Source organism: Somniosus microcephalus, chromosome 3 (assembly GCF_052327205.1).
Source record: "Somniosus microcephalus isolate GS21.2 chromosome 3, FLI_Smic_1.0, whole genome shotgun sequence".
NCBI classification, from domain to species: domain Eukaryota; kingdom Metazoa; phylum Chordata; class Chondrichthyes; order Squaliformes; family Somniosidae; genus Somniosus; species Somniosus microcephalus.
The window spans coordinates 89,123,221-89,139,485 of record NC_140989.1 but is presented as its reverse complement, the minus strand read 5'-3'; the positions used below and the strand labels follow the sequence as shown (position 1 = coordinate 89,139,485).

The following is a 16,265-nucleotide window of genomic DNA, read 5'->3' as shown; positions in this document are numbered from 1 at the left end:
ACTGAGGAAAGAGACGATGGACTCGCCCCAGAAATGGGCGGAGGTCCTGCCTTTAGTCCTCATGGGGATCTGGGCTAGCCAATCTAAAAGTACGGGGTACTCCCCGCACGAATTAATGACTGGGAGAGTCATGCGAACCCCCACCCATGTACTAGCCCCGGTGCTCACTGAAGGTCAGCTCCGAGAGGTAAATCGGGACAAGTTTGCCCGGAACCTTTTTGAGCGCCTGAAACAGATTTATGGGCAAACGGCTGGGAACATGGGAAAGCAGCATCAGGGCAACCGTTTGCTGCTCGAACCCCGTAAGACACAGGAGTGTGAAGTAGGAGATCAGGTCATGGTGAGAAACTATGCCCGAGTGGGGAGTTTAGAACCACTGTACATGGGGCCCTACAGTATTGTAGATAAAGCCAGCCCCATGGTTTACGCAGTGAAGTTGCCCCAGCGCACTAAATGGTTTCACGTAAACCAGTGCAAACTATTTAAGCCAGGTGCAAAGGAGCCAACAACCGAGGACAGGTTTGAGGGCAAAAATCCTCAGCCTGAGGCGTGCAGAAAGTCGCAGATCACACAAGCTGGCACCGCAGCCTGCTTGAGGGGAGGAGCTATCCCGCCCACCTGGGAGGTTTCCCCATTGGACTGGGACTCGGACGGGGAAGAGCCGGAAGACCAAGGCCCTCCCCCTGATCCGAGCACAGTTAGGGGGGAGCCCGAACAGCTAGGCCCCGCCCCGACACGATTCTGGAGGAGGTGGAGTCGGAGGACGGAGGTCCCGCCCTCAGCTCAAGCTTAGGGGAGGTAGAAATTGGGGGCGGAGATTCTCCACCTGTAGGGATAGGTAGGGAGGAGTCGTCTGCCACAGACCCAAATCCCAAAGGGGCGGAGTCTGAGGGAAGGGAGCCGAAGCCGACAGTCGTGGAGAAGCCATGGGCTGTGAGGGCTAAAGTCCCAACCAAAGGTCCACTCGCAAAGGGAGCCTCGCCCGAAGTACCCCCTCGCAGGTCGTCTGACCCGAGCACAGTCAGGGGGGAGCCCGAACAGCTAGGCCCCGCCCCTGACACGATTCTGGAGGAGGTGGAGTCGGAGGACGGAGGTCCCGCCCTTGACTCAAGCGTAGGGGAGGTAGAACTTGGGGGTGGAGATTCTCCGCCTGTAGTGACAGGTAGGGAGGAGTCGTCCGCCACAGACCCAAATCCCGAAGGGGCAGAGTCTGAGGGAAGGGAGCCGAAGCCGGCAGTCGTGGAGGAGCCATGGGCTGTGAGGGCTAAAGTCCCAACCAAAGGTCCACTCGCTAAGGGAGCCTCGCCCAAGGCACCCCCTCGCAGGTCGTCTCGGACGCCTCAGCCAGTAAAGCCCTGGCCAGATTCCCCCTACTTCAGCAGACACCGACTTGGGAAATCACTAGAAAGATGCAGTCCCCAATTGGCAGCAAAAGGCTACGGGGGACTCAAGCTACAGGTCAGTGCGGCCCCGCCACAGGGAGCGGTGAGCTGCAGTCCGAACAGGGATTAGGCAGACCGCCCGGGGACGGGCAGCACTGTACATAAGTTTAGCTAAGTTTAAGTTTAGTTAAGTTTATGTTTTGGTTAAGTAGAAAGTGTGTAAATTTTTAAGGTGATGGGTGTTATAAGAAATAGTTTTGGAATCTGCCCAGCATGTGTGTTTGTTTTGGGTTGAGGCCGAAAGACCCGATCATGCCTTCACCTAGGCCAGAATCTCTCGGGAGCCTGGCTGTATCGTTTAATCTGTTGCAGGAACCAAAGGTGCCATGGAGAAGATTCTCATCGCGTTCACGGTGATCGGGTGTAGCTTGGCCTATCGGGGATACACCAAGGACTCCACCGTGTATGGATGCTCCGGGGACACAGGCCCCATCGCGACTGATGGGACAGGTGAACGGGACGTTGAGGAAACAGCCACCTACTTCCACGAAGGGAGGTGGCCAGGATGGCTGGGGTCGAACTCTACAGAATACTCCAGCCAGTCCGGGTTTGCATACAGAGAGACTTCTCTAATGTGTCCCAGGGTGAGAATCATCGCGCCCAGAGTCAGCATCACCGTCGGAAGGAAGATTTGTTTGATATGCCATGGACATGTTCCTTTGGACAGATGGTGGTGGCTTTGGAAGCTGAGAAAGACCATGAAAAACTCCACGGTCGAGTGGGAGCGACTGGGTAACAATACCCATCGGACTATTACGGGGACTCATGGGGGATTGAGTGTCTGTTGGGACAAATGGTGGGAACCAGATGAGGGAATTTACATCTACATGTGGGGTTCAGAACGCGTCTGCCCCACAGGCGTCTCATAGAAACATAGAAACATAGAAGATAGGAGCAGGAGTAGGCCATTCGGCCCTTCGAGCCTGCTCCGCCATTCAATGAGATCATGGCTGATCATCCAAATTCAGTACCCTGTCCCTGCCTTCTCCCCATATCCCTTGATCCCTTTAGCCTTAAGAAATATATCCAACTCTTTCTTGAATATATTTAATGAACTGGCCTCCACTGCCCTCTGTGGCAGAGAATTCCACAGGTTCACCACTCTCTGGGTGAAGAAATTCCTCCTCATTTCAGTCCTAAATGGCTTACCCCTTATCCTTAGACTATGACCCCTGGTTCTGGACTCCCCAGCCATCAGAAACATCCTTCCTGCATCTAGTCTGTCCAGGCCTGACAGAATTTTATAGGTTTCGTTGAGAACCCCTCTCAATCTTATAAACTCCAGTGAGTATAAGCCCAATCGACACAATCTCTCCTCATACGTCATTCCTGCCATCCCAGGTATCAGCCTGGTGAATCTTCGTTGCACTCCTTCCATGGCAAGAACGTCCTTCCTCAGGTAAGGCGACCAAAACTGCACACAATACTCAAGGTGCAGTCTCACCAAGGCCCTGTACAAATGTAGCAAGACATCCTTGTTCCTGTACTCAAACCCTCTTGCTACAAAGGCCAACATACCATTTGCCTTCTTAACCGCCTGCTGCACCTGCATGCTTACCTTCAGTGACTGGTGCACAAGAACACCCAGGTCTCTTTGCACTTCCCCTTCTCCCAATCTATTGCCATTCAAATAATAATCTGCCTTCCTGTTTTTGCCACCAAAGTGGATAACCTCACATTTATCCACATTATAGTGCATTTGCCATGTTTCTGCCCAGTCACCCAAACTGTCCAAATCGTACTGGAGTTTCACGACATCCTCCTCACAGCATACCCTCCCACCCAGCTTTGTGTCATCTGCAAATTTGGAGATATTACATCCAATTCCCTCGTCCAGATCATTAATATATATTGTGAACAGCTGGGGCCCTAGGACCGATCCTTGCGGTACCCCACTAGTCACTGCCTGCCACTCAGAAAATGACCCATTTATTCCAACTCTTTGCTTTCTGTCCGCCAACCAGTTCTCTATCCAAGTCAATACCTTGCCCCCAATCCCATGTGCCTTAATTTTGCATGCTAATCTCTTATGCGGGACCTTATCGAAAGCCTTCTGAAAGTCCAAATACACCACATCCACTGGTTCTCCCTTATCTATTTTACCAGTTACATCCTCAAAAAATTCCAGTAGATTAGTCAAGCATGATTTACCTTTTGTAAATCCATGTTGACTTTGTCCGATCCAGTCACTACTTTCCAAGTGCTCTACATCTTTTATAATGGACTCTAGCATTTTCCCCACTACCAATGTCAGGCTTACCGGTCTATAATTCCCCGCTTTTTCTCTACCACCTCTTTTGAATAGTGGGGTAACATTAGCTACCCTCCAATCCATGGGTACTGTTCCAGACTCTATTGAGTTCTGGAAGATGACCAGCAATGCATCTACTATTTCTAGGGCCACTTCCTTAAGTACCCTGGGATGTAGATTATCAGGCCCTGGGGATTTATCGGCCTTCAGTCCCATCAATTTTCCTAACACCATTTCCCTACAAATACTGATTTCTTTCAGTTCCACCCTTTCACCAGACCCTATGTTCCCCGGCATCTCTGGGAGGTTATTTATGTCCTCCTTTGTGAAGACAGAACTAAAATATGTATTTAGTTGGTCTGCCATTTCTTTGTTCCCCATTATAAATTCCCCTGATTCTGACTGCAAGGGACCTACGCTTGACTTCACCAATCTTTTTCTCTTCACATATCTATAAAAGCTTTTACAGTCAGTTTTTATGTTCCCTGCAAGCTTACTCTCATATTCTATTTTCGCTTTCTTAATTAATCCCTTTGTCCTCCTTTGTTGAATCCTAAACTGCTCCCAATCCTCAGGATTATTGCTTTTTCTGGCCAATTTATATGTCCTCTCCTTGGATCTTATGCTATCCCTAATTTCCCTTGTTAGCCACGGTTGAGTCACCTTTTTTGTTTTATTTTTATGCCAAACTGGGATGAAGAAATTCTGTAGCTCATCCATTCGGTCTTTGAATGTTTGCCATTGCCTATCCACCGTCAACCCTTTGAGTGCCATTCCCCAATCAATCCTACCCAACTCGCTCCTCAGACCATCGTAGTTTCCTTTATTTAAATTGAGGACCCTAGTCTCTGAGTCAACTCTTCATTCTCCATCTTAATGAAGAATTCAATCATATTATGATCGCTCCGACCCAAGGGGCCTCGTACAACAAGATTGCTAATTAATCCTTTCTCGTTACATAATACCCAATCTAAGATGGCCTGATCTCTGGTTGGTTCCTCGACAGATTGGTCCAGGAAACCATCCCGTAAACACTCCAGGAATTCCTCCTCCGCAGTATTGTTACTAATTTGGTTGGCCCAATCTATATGTAGATTAAAGTCACCCATGATGACTGCTGTGCCCTTATTGCACGCTTCTTTAATTTCCCTTTTAATGCCATCCCCAACCTCCGCCTTACTGTTTGGAGGTCTATATACCACTCCCACTAACGTTTTTTTCCCCTTAATATTTCTCAATTCTACCCATACAGATTCTACCCATCTTTTTCCAAAGACAGTGGCAGGATGCTGGGAAAGGGACGAAGTGGGACGTCAGCACACGGGCATGCAGAGTCCCATACTCTCAGCTCCCGGTGAATGCCACTGAGCTCATCACCTGCCCCCGCAAACCCCTGCCCACGATTCTGGTAGCCAAAGCCCGCAAGATAGGGCGCCCCGCCACTACCAACAGACCCGGGAACGGACTGGTATTGGTACCCACAGGTCAGGTGCTATACCAAGGGGTGCAATACGCGGTGGCCTCTGTGATTTTAAACCTCACCGAGGTGCGATTGCCAGAGTGGTGCCCCAAGGAAACGGAGCAATTGTACCAGGTCCTGTTAACAAATATGTTCAGAAAGTTTTATGAGTTCGACTTTGCCGATGTCGAAAGAGCCGGATTGTACACCACACAACATGAGGTCTTGGACAGGGTAGGGAGACAAAGAAGGGGTACAGTCAATGATATTTTTACCGCCTTTAACACAGGGACTTCCGTCATCAACACTCTGGATGACGTGGAGCTGCAGACCCAGATCAATGGTTTAAAAGCACGGTTAAGAAAGATACTGACGGACGAGAATAATGTAGTGGGTTCTGAGTTACATGAGGACCAGGCCATGACACTACACTTAAAAGAAATCATAGCTGAGCTGGAGAAACACGCTAAAATGGTAAATGCTCTCATCAGGGAGGATCGGAATGCATCAGATCAGGCTGCGCAGAACGAGGCTTGCGCGCTGTATGGGGCGTGGTTACTGGGCGAGGGTTGCAGTAATCTGGAGGATTTAAAACAAGGTTTGGTCCCCTCCTGGATCAGCAATAAGCACCTCGCAGCCCTCCACCCTTTTGAGAATGCATTAAGTCCGTGCCAGCTCAGACTAGCTTCAGAGGCCTACCCAGTCCCAGTGGACTATGGGTGGTCTAATCACACCATTATGGGTACAGTGGTAAGAATGCTGGTTATGGGAAAGACAGCTAAAACCGCCCCGGTATACAGAGTGGAGAACATTGGAGTCATTCAAGGGGGTGCACACATTCGCTACACAGCGGTCCCACCTTACGTCATTCGATGGGAGCATGCAATGACGGGTACCGACCACTCGGGGTGCCAGAGCCGGGGAGCACACATCATCCTGTGTCCCCAGCACTTGAATGCCTATTCGAAACTACAGTGCAGGTTCAGAACTGCTGGCGCGAAGCCTATAAATTGCACCATGGAGGCAATGGCACAAGGCCATGTGCCCCCGCAGGTGGCATACATATAGGAGGTGGGACATACTGTGTCACCACTGCAGCGCCCCACTACCAACATGGACAGCACGGCTGGTGTCCGGTCAGTGACAGCAGTTTCTGCTTCAAACCCAAGGCAGAAGTCCAAGTGGCCCAAAAGCGAATTGTCCCTATTCCTGAACCTTCCACTCTTCACCTCACTGTCAAGGAAAACTTCACCGATCTGTAACGATTCGTTGCACATTTTGGCTATATCATTCCCCCTCTCCCTGAACACCTCACCAAGATACTAAAAGCCGCTGCCGTTTCACAGAAACATTTTTACATGCTGGAGCAGAAGACACTATATTATATATAGTGACCCCACAGTGGTGGGACCTGTTCACTAATATAGAAGTCCCTTCATGGATTAGGATAACCTCCCAAATCCTCGTAGTATGTCAGATTTTTATTGTGATTTATTTACTTTTTGTACATTGTAAGAGGGACAAACATTTCCAGAGGTATGAGAACAGAGGAGAATGGAGGGAGCATTATGTGCGGGTAGACGAGGAGACACCCGTCTAAATTTTTGCTGCTATGTATGGAGTTAGAGTTTCACTCCCTCCTCTATTTTTGATAGTATTCATGTGTGATTTTGTGTGTATTTTCTTTCTTTATTATTTTTATTGAAGTTTATTATGTGTGTTGTTATTAATAAAAATAATATGTATGAACCAGGTGGTGTAGGGGCATTAGGCCCGCCTCCATGCCTGGAAATGTGTGTGTCAGATTTTAATTCCAATGTATTGCCATCTATAGATGCTTAATGTACACTGTGGGTTTTCTGAAATGGGAAATGCATGTGTCGTGGGGTCATAGATAGGTAAATACAGGGGATGGTTTGATTATGGAGAGTCAGAAAATTTTGCTCACCCAGAATTATGATACTTCAAGCAAGTTATAGTATCATCAGGGGGGACTGTAGAATTTGCAAAATTGAAGATTGTCCTATAAGGGTCTATTGGCAGAAAAGGCCTTAATTTTAAAAGACTGTTTTAAAAGAAGCCCAGATAAAGGGACACACAAAATGGCCGCCAGACCCCGTGACCAGCTTTTGGGACATTTTTAAATGGTTCCTGCAGTCCCCAGACAGCTTTTGTGGATTCAGCCCACAGTAAGTTCTGGAAGGCAGTTTCGGAGTAAACGAAACCAGACAGAGCCCATACATACAGATTGGATGCAGATCCGATCAGATCGGCCTGTAGATAAAGGCCATCTAAATGTTTACCCAGACAAAGGGGAACAGATTCAAGTTCAAAGGGGGACATTAAAGACAATACAAGGTCATTCCAGACCAGAGATGGCAGTTACCGGCCATCCCGAAGATACTTTAAACACAAAGAGTACCCCGCTGTGCTACAAGCCGCCAAAAGTTAAACAAAGACTAACCTTGATTTGGCGGGAGATAAGGGCCTCCATGGAAAAGTATAACTGGAGACCTGGGAAGTCATCAAAAAGCTGCGGAGTTGGGAGGCAGCTTCATCAGGTGGCGATTGAGGTAGCCATTGAGGAGCATCAGCTTCATTGGTGCAGAGTTCGAGTGGAGGTGATCGAGGAGAGGATCGGGTTCGGCGGATCGAGATTCGAGATCGGAGAGAAACTCGAGACGGAGAGAGAGGTTCGAGAGGGGAAATCAAGTCAGCATCCAGCCCCAGGGTAACTGTCGGGAGATCATCGACCAACCCCAGGACGTTGACGAGACGAGAAGAAACCCATGTGATAATGGTAAAACAGATGGCCTCTCTCCACACCGATGTCCAGGCCTGCTAACATCCAACCTGTCCGAGTCCATTACCTCGAGGGAGGAAAGAGTGTGTCGCAGCCCGCTGCGTTCCGCTGACCGCGTGGAGACAGGACGCCTGAGAGGACCAAAACGCAGACTTCAAAACCTCTGTTTTCTAACTGGGATTGGTGAGCATGTTTCTGGCCCCTCATAATCTAATCTAGCTAGGCTTAGGGGGTGGGCATTTTAGGGGATAATTAACAATGAGTTGTTGTCCCTCGATGTTCCGTGTGCTTCCCTATTTCATGATGAACCTTGTAAAGCATAATATGCCTGTAGATATGTTGGTTAGTACTGTATTATGATCTGTTTTTCCCTCCCATGTACCTTATTTTGGCTTACATTCAATTTTTCCTTTATGCAATAAAATTTCATTTTGTTTCATTAAACTTGGTCTATAGAGTGTTCTCTGCATTGTAGTTCCTGCCTCAAAGTCCAGTGTATAGAACCTAAGGGGTGAGTGGGTCGAACCACTCGGTAAATTACTGTGCAAGAGCGAGAGAGGCCTCTAAAGCGAGAGAGATCTCGGCGATCGAAAACCCCTTACGCTGTTTCTTTCCCACAGGTGGACAGCTGTCTTTGCACACACGGGCTCAAGAGTGCGGCGAGTCTGCGGCTGCAGAGGATGTTCACACGGGGCCTGGAGAGGGCACTGGGGAAGGGGTTGCAGAGCAAGTGCATATGGTAAATGAGGTGGGGGAGGAAGAATCTGTGGAGTGGCAGCAAGTGGAAGGGGAGAGTGTGGACCCTGAGTGCGAGGCCATGCCATGTGCGGGGTGGGAGGACCTTGACCATGATGAAGTGCTGATTACTGCCTCTCCATCTCCTGGCCCCTCTGGCCAGCCGCCAAGCAGATACCACGGGGTAACACGGAAAACACAGCAGCCTGATTTTTGACACTGAGGTGGAAGAGATTGAAGGCTTGATGCAAACAATGCTCACTCAGCATGAGAAGAAATTTGACACTCTTGCCTTTCTCAGGCAGGAGATAAAGGATCATGGGAACAATCTGTGTAATCAGTTGGCCATAGGCATACAGACCATTACTAATCAGTTGGCCCTGACAATTACTACTCAGCTCGCCATTGGTTCACAGAGCATTTCTGATCAGTTGGCTCTGATGCATCAGGTGAATAGTCAGGTTAATGAGTCTCGCCTTCAACTATTTCAGTTGCAGACAGCATGATTGGCTATCGTTCATTAGACGCCTGTAGAACCCGCCCACCTTGCCTGCTCCCAGCGCAGACACAGTGCAGGCCTTCGAGTCAGTAGCTGCGCCAATAATTGGAATCAAATGTTGCCTCTCAGCAGTATCAACCCAGCCACGAGTCAACTGCTGAAGGGCAAGAGATAGCACACAGGGGTCATGCCCTTGGCATGAGAGGAGTCCAGTCACGGGGAAGGGCAAGCCGCAGGAGACAGTAGGGTGCCTCCTTTTGCAGAGTCCACCTCCTTCGACCCTCAGGCATGGATGTGACAGGACATGTCTGTTATTTTTTTGATGTTTGCTATTCTTGAAATGTTGGTGTGTTATTTATTGGAATTTATATTGTGAATGATTGTGTAATTACCCATTTTTGTTTTGAATGTATAGTCTATAGTCCCTTTAAAGTGTTTAACTGTTTTTATTAGCAACCAATTTAACATTACAACTGTTTACAAAGTAGAAAATAGCTAGTTAATAATTTGTATTTAAAGTCTTGTACTAAGAACATCAAATAACTACCTGAAAAGTCTTACAAAGAGTATTTGCTGCTACAATAAAAGTTCATTGTTTGACTATAAATCTTGTTGTTTAAACTTGTTTAAATACAAGTTGTTGTTGTTGTTTGTTCTTTTGTGTGCCTTCTTGGGGAGGGGGAGGGAGGAGACATCTCTTGACACTCTCAGCGGTGTCGAAATGTATTAGCCACCAGCTGCTCCCTGGCCGATCTGCTTTCTGCAGCAGCTGCTTCCTCAGATGCCCTACCAAGCCTGGGCACAGGGACATCCATGTTGGGATCCTCCATGTTGCCCATTTCCACGAGGATCTCGTCTGCAGGGTTAAGGGTCAGTCCTTCCTGCAGGTCAAAGTTGTGCAAAGTGCAACAGGCCACCACAATCCACAACACTTTCACAGGTGAGTACTGCAAAGTTCCCCCTGACCTGTCCAGGCATGGGAAGCGTGGTTTCAGCACCCCGATTGTCCTCTCCACCACTTGATATGTGGGCACGTGTGCCACGGTTGTATCTCTGTTGTGCTTCATTATTGGTCCTGCAATATGGTGTCATCAGCCATGGTTTCAGTGGGTAGCCCTTGTCGCCCAATATCCATCCAGATACTGGACGCAATGTACTGAGGGCGTCATGTAAGTTTGATTGCCGGCGAATGAAGGCGTCATGAGCACTTCCCCAGTGATCTGCATTCACATTAAAGATCCACAGTTAGGCATCACCGACGATCATACATCGAAGGAATGAAACCCCTTCCTGTTGATATATGTAACAGATATATTAACTGGTGCCTTCGATGTGATGTGGGTTCCATTGATGGCCCCAACCACTTTGGGGAAGCCAGCAATCCTGTAGAATGCAAGGGACCTCTCCCTTTGCTGCCCAGGGGACAAGTCAAAGTCAATGAAGTCAGAAGCCCTACAGAATATGGCACCTGTGACCTGGTGAGTGCAGGCCCTCGCAGAGCTCTGGGTGATGTTGTAAATGTCACCGGTGCCTGACTGAAATGATTCGCATGCATAGAAGTTCATTGCTGTGGTTACCTTCATAGCCACTGACAAGACAGTGCGGGTCTTCAAACGTGGTTGAAGGTCTGCCGTTAAATTATCACATAGACGGCCAATTGCTTCTTTGCTGAAGCATAGTCTCCTTACTCACAACTCCTCCGACATCATCTCAAGACAGCCTCTCCCTATACACTCTCTGGGGTGGGTAAAAGTTCCTCCTGATCAGGCGACGGTCATGGTTCCTGACTCTTCTCTCTTGTTCCCTCCTGTGTCAGAGTCTCCATACCAAAATCACACACCAGATTGGGGCAAAGACTTCAAAAGGCATGTTTCTCCCTCACAGGCGTCCTCTTTAAATAGTTGCAGTACAAATGGGGAAAAAATGAAAAGAGTTGTAAAAGTCATATTAATAAAGTGAATCGAAACAAATAGAAATTCGTCTCGGGCGTGGCACAAAATGGGCGGTATTGGACCGGCTACCCGCTATACACAGCGCCTGGTATTCAGTTCCGTTGACTGCAATAGAGCTGAATATCAGGTGCTGCGTATAACGACCATGCCCAAGACGGATTTCTAGGCCAAAGAATTTTTACAAAGTCTACGGATGTGAATTTTTTAAACAGCATATAACTGTTATCAAAATTTAAAACATTCAGATAATTCTGGAATAATTATTTTAAAAAGTCATGTAAATGTGAACAAAGTCATTTTTAAACAGTGATTGAAGTTTTAAAAAACTGAAATAGAATTGAAAACATGCATACCTCATTCTCAGAGCCCTTCCTGGCAGATAAAATGCCTGCAAGACTTTAAAAACGTTTCTTCTGGTTCCCTTACGCTGTGCAACAGGCTTCCTGCGTCTGCTTGTACAAAACTTAAAAATTGCAAGCATAATTACCTCGCAGTAGGTGAGCGATTAGCCCAACTTTTTGCCAGCACGTTGATTTGTATCAGGAGGTGATAAATGCAGCAAAGCCTCTGTTTATTCGGAACTTGACAGATTGTAAGTTGGAGATTTAGCACGTGTGTAAGTGCATGTGGAAATCCAGAACTTACAGTCAGTTTCAAAGGCGGTATATTGGCGAACGTTGACAGTTCATCGTCATGCCAACCTGAAATTCAGGGCCAATATTTCTGCCATTTTGCTGTCATTATCTGTGAGTTTATCTTGTGTAACCTTTAGATATATACCTATCTTGATTTTTCTTTTGACATTTATGTGTTATTTATGTGTTTAGACTACTTTATTTATTCTTTTTATATTCCTTGATAATTTAATTTCGTAGTTCCTCTTTGCTTTCCTAATTTATTTTACTTCTTTCCTAACCTCATTGTATTCCCTTTTGTCATCCTCTCCTTTATTGTCTGTGTACTTAGTGTATGCCTTTTTCTTTAGTTTGAATTTTACCCTTATCTCGTCATTCATCCAGGGTGTTTATTTATTGAGAACATTCTCTTGTACACATTTCAGGAATTCCTTCCCCTCTTTGCCCTTTACACTGTTGTTTTCCCAGTCTATATTAGGATAATTGAAGTCCCTCATTATCACTACTCTAAAGTTATTGCATCTTTCTGTAATTTGCCTTCAAATTTGCTCCTCTATCTCATGCCCACTATATGGTGGGTTACAGAATACACAATCTATTACTAGAATAATTTTTTTTGTAATTCTTTTTTTTTAATTGCCTAAGAGCAAATAGGGGATTTGAATCCAGTCTTACAAATCACGTGATCACTCTGGTCTGGACTGTGGACAGGAAATTTAGAACGCTGTACGCTACGCTCCTTCCAAATACACCCTCCTTTCACACCAACTGCTAGTACGTTTCTACTGGAGCCTGGGGGCATGCTTCACTGCAAAAGTTAGAATTTTCACAGTAACAATAGTATATTCTGGTTATTTGCTACATTTTTAAGTAATTGCCTTTCTTTTGTAAATCAGCCTGCCTTTCCAACACTCAGGCCAATTAACCACACATGCTAAGCCTCAAAGCAGCCTTCACTCTCACTTCAACCCTTGAATGACCGTGCCCCTACTCCCCACTCAGCCCTGCATGACACATGGCCTGACCTCCTCCTCAGCCTAAGAATGGCGTTAGGTAACAGGCTCCACTAGAAACTACATGGGCCCACATTTTCCGATCGGAGGCTTCCTGTGTGCGGGGGCCTCCGATCTGGAAAAAATCTACGCCCTTACCTGAGGGCTCCAGAGGTCCGGCCATTTCGGCTCCTGGGCCTCTGCTCTATGAAATGCGCATTGCCCACGTATCCCAGGGGCGCATGCGGTTCGCAAGCGTCCCTGGGATCACGTGGGCCATGGGGAACCAATGGGATAAGGGAATCTCCCTTCATACTTTTGACAGCTTAGACCTGTCAAAAGTATGAATGGAGTTCACTCCAAAAACACATCAAAACATTTAAAAAAAAATTATTTAATTGCGTTTTTAAAATTAGTTAAAATTACATTAAATTAAATATTTTAAACAAAAATTAAATTTTTTGGAAAGAAGTTAAAGTTTTTTAGGGGGCTAAAAATAAACTTACTTTTTTTTAAAGTATTTTAAAATGATAAATGAGTGAAAAAAACATTTAAAAAAAAACTTTTTTGAAACTCTTATGCTGGTAAAAGCAGGCCTTATGCAGGCTTTTACCAGGAGTGAGATTTTTAAGTGTTTTCAGTGGGCGGAGGTTCTGCAGAAAGTGGAACTCTCCACCCGCAGAGGCCCTTCTCCAGGGCAGGCGTGCGATCTGTCAAGAGGATTCTTGACAGATTGGAAATGCCGGTTTTCAGCGCATGCGCTTCACATGCCTGAAACCAGCATTTGCGAGGTCCCTACGGGTGTGTACACAGCTCATACACACATGTGGGGGTCAGAAAAAACGGGCCATGACAAATAGAAACTGAGACATAAATCTAAACAGCTTTCAAACAATATACGACAGCAAAATACTGCAGATGTTGGAAATCCGAAATAACAACAGAAAATGCTGGAAAATCTCAGCAGGTCAGGCAACATCCGTGGAGAGAAATTTGAGTTGACGTTTCGGGTCGAAACCCTTCTTCAAAACTGGAAAGAAAAGAAAATAGATCGAAGGCAAGGCTGCGATCGAACAAAACAGACAATAAAAGGTATTCGAAGCCAAACGAGATGGCAATAGGCCCGTGGAGACAAAAGGCAGCTGAGATTAGGTGTGAAGTGTACTGGCAGGTAAGAGACAGCTGCCAGGTGAGAGAGAGAAACAAAAGGAAAGGAGGTGGGGGGGGGAAAGGAGGACCCAAAACAAAGGGGTGGAAAAAATTATCAGTAAAAAAGTAATAGGGGCCGAGGTTATGATCTGAAATTGTTGAACTCGATATTGAGTCCGGAAGGCTGCAAAGTGCCTAGTCGCAAGATGAGTTGCTGTTCCTTGAGTTTACGTTGAGCTACTGAACAGGTATTATATAGCATCCAATAACGATTAAACACACACAGGAATAAACATGTTTTATCTATTTTAGTTGGATAAAAATTCAATTTGCACTTCCACTCAAGTAAGACGCTATCCTCTACTTGTCTCAAGGCCCCCTCATCCACCCCATGGACTCTTTGTACAGGTTAAATCATGCTAAGGTACAGACTACGACTGCTGAATATAGTGGGGTGAAAAATATTCCCGTTCCACCAGTCCACCACCGTAACTCCAGCAGGAGACCAGCAGATGCCCCCTTGAAAATTATGGATAGCCCCCTTGCTTGGTGACCGATTGGATCATTGCCAGGGTTAACTACGGAGGGGGTGGAGGGCGGAGGGAGGGGGAGTAGTCTGGGCAACTTCATCTCCCTTCTAACAGAGGTGGGCAGGTGCCGGAGTTTCCAGCAGGCAAATTCACCAGCGGACATATCCTGGGGTGGGCACTCACTACGCTGGAAGTTCCCACTCCAGTGGCACAGTTGGGACCCAGTGTATCTGCTGTATGCCCAGTGAGGTATTCACATACCAGCCTCCAGTTGGGCAGATATAAGGTTCACCAGCGGGGTCCAGCCAGTGAAGTGGCCTGAACTCCTGAAAAATTCCCCAAAAATGTCTATTTAAAAAAAACAGATTGGCCCCTTACCCAGGAGGCTGAGGATGACATGGTATGGGGAGGGCTTGAGCACCCCACCCACCACCCCCACCCTACACATGGAAGTTGGGTTCAGGAGCTTTTGGCTGCATGAGTCTGCCAGCCACCAGGGATGTGCCTGGAGTGGTGCTTGCTTCTGCCTGCCCCATGGTGTCCTCCCACTGACACTGCACACTCTGGTGGGGTCAGCGCTGGAAGGCACTGGCAGCTGTGATCCCGGGATAACTGCTGGGATTGCGTCCCAAGGGTCTTTGGAACCAAATGTCTCCATACATTGATTGTTCACCCTCTACATGCAAACAGCCCCACAAATAAAGGAAGTTTGCTATTATGTTTAGTCTGTGTGTTTGAAATTAAATTCAAATTGTTCACGTATAATGGAAGAAATCTTTGCAAAAAAATATAAAAGTCCAATTTAACAACATCTATTTGTCTGTAAGGGAGGAGAAAACACTTTTAATACGTAAGTACTTGAATAAAAATGTAATTCTTATCTTCAAAAAGGGAGATAGACTAATCCAGTGAACTATAGACCAGTTAGTTTAACATCAGAGCTAGGAAAGATATGAGAATCTTTGCTAAAAGATCAGATAGCGAAACATCTAGAAACAGAGAATATAATAAAAATGGATTTCTAAAAGGAAGGTCATGTTTAACCATCCTTACTGAATTTGTTGAAGAAAGAACAGAGAGAATAGACAAGGGCAATCCAGTGGAAGTGATATGCATTGACTTTCAGAAGGACTTCGATAAGCTGCCACATAAGGGACTCAGTTTAAATTTATATTTATATGCGCAACAAGACCTGGACGACGTTCAGGCTTGGGCTCATTAGTCGCAGGTAACATTCGCGCCACAGAAGTGCCAGGCAATGACTATCTCCAACAAGCAAGAGTCTAAACATCTTCACTTGACATTCAACAGCATTACCATCACCGAATCCCCCACCAAAAACATCCTGGGGGTTGCCATCGACCAGAAACTTAACTGGACCAGCCACATAAATACTGTGGCAACAAGAGCAGGTCAGAGGCTAGGTGTTCTGCGGCGAGTGTCTCACCTCCTGACTCCCCAAAGCCTTTTCACCATTTACAAGGCACAAGTAAGGAGTATGATGGAATATTCTCCACTTGCCTGGATGAGTGCAGCTCCAACAACACTCAAGGAGCTCGACACCATCCAGGACAAAGCAGCCCACTTGATTGGCACCCCATCCACCACCTTAAACATTCACACCCTCCACCACCGGCGTGCCGTGGCTGCAGTGTGTACCATCTACAAGATATACTGCAGCAGCTCACCAAGGCTTCTTCGGCAGCACCTCCCAAACCCACGACCTCTTCCACCTAGAAGGACAAGGGCAGCAGGTGCATGGGAACACCACCACCTCCAAGTTCCCCTCCAAGTCACACACCATCCTGACTTAGAAGT

At 46.8% G+C, this 16,265-nt stretch overlaps 1 pseudogene; it reads left to right on the top strand.

The window, feature by feature from the left end:
• Positions 1-9,435, top strand: part of LOC147121194 (uncharacterized) — a 132,992-nt pseudogene extending 123,557 nt beyond the window's left edge.
• The last annotated feature ends 6,830 nt before the right edge of the window (positions 9,436-16,265 follow it).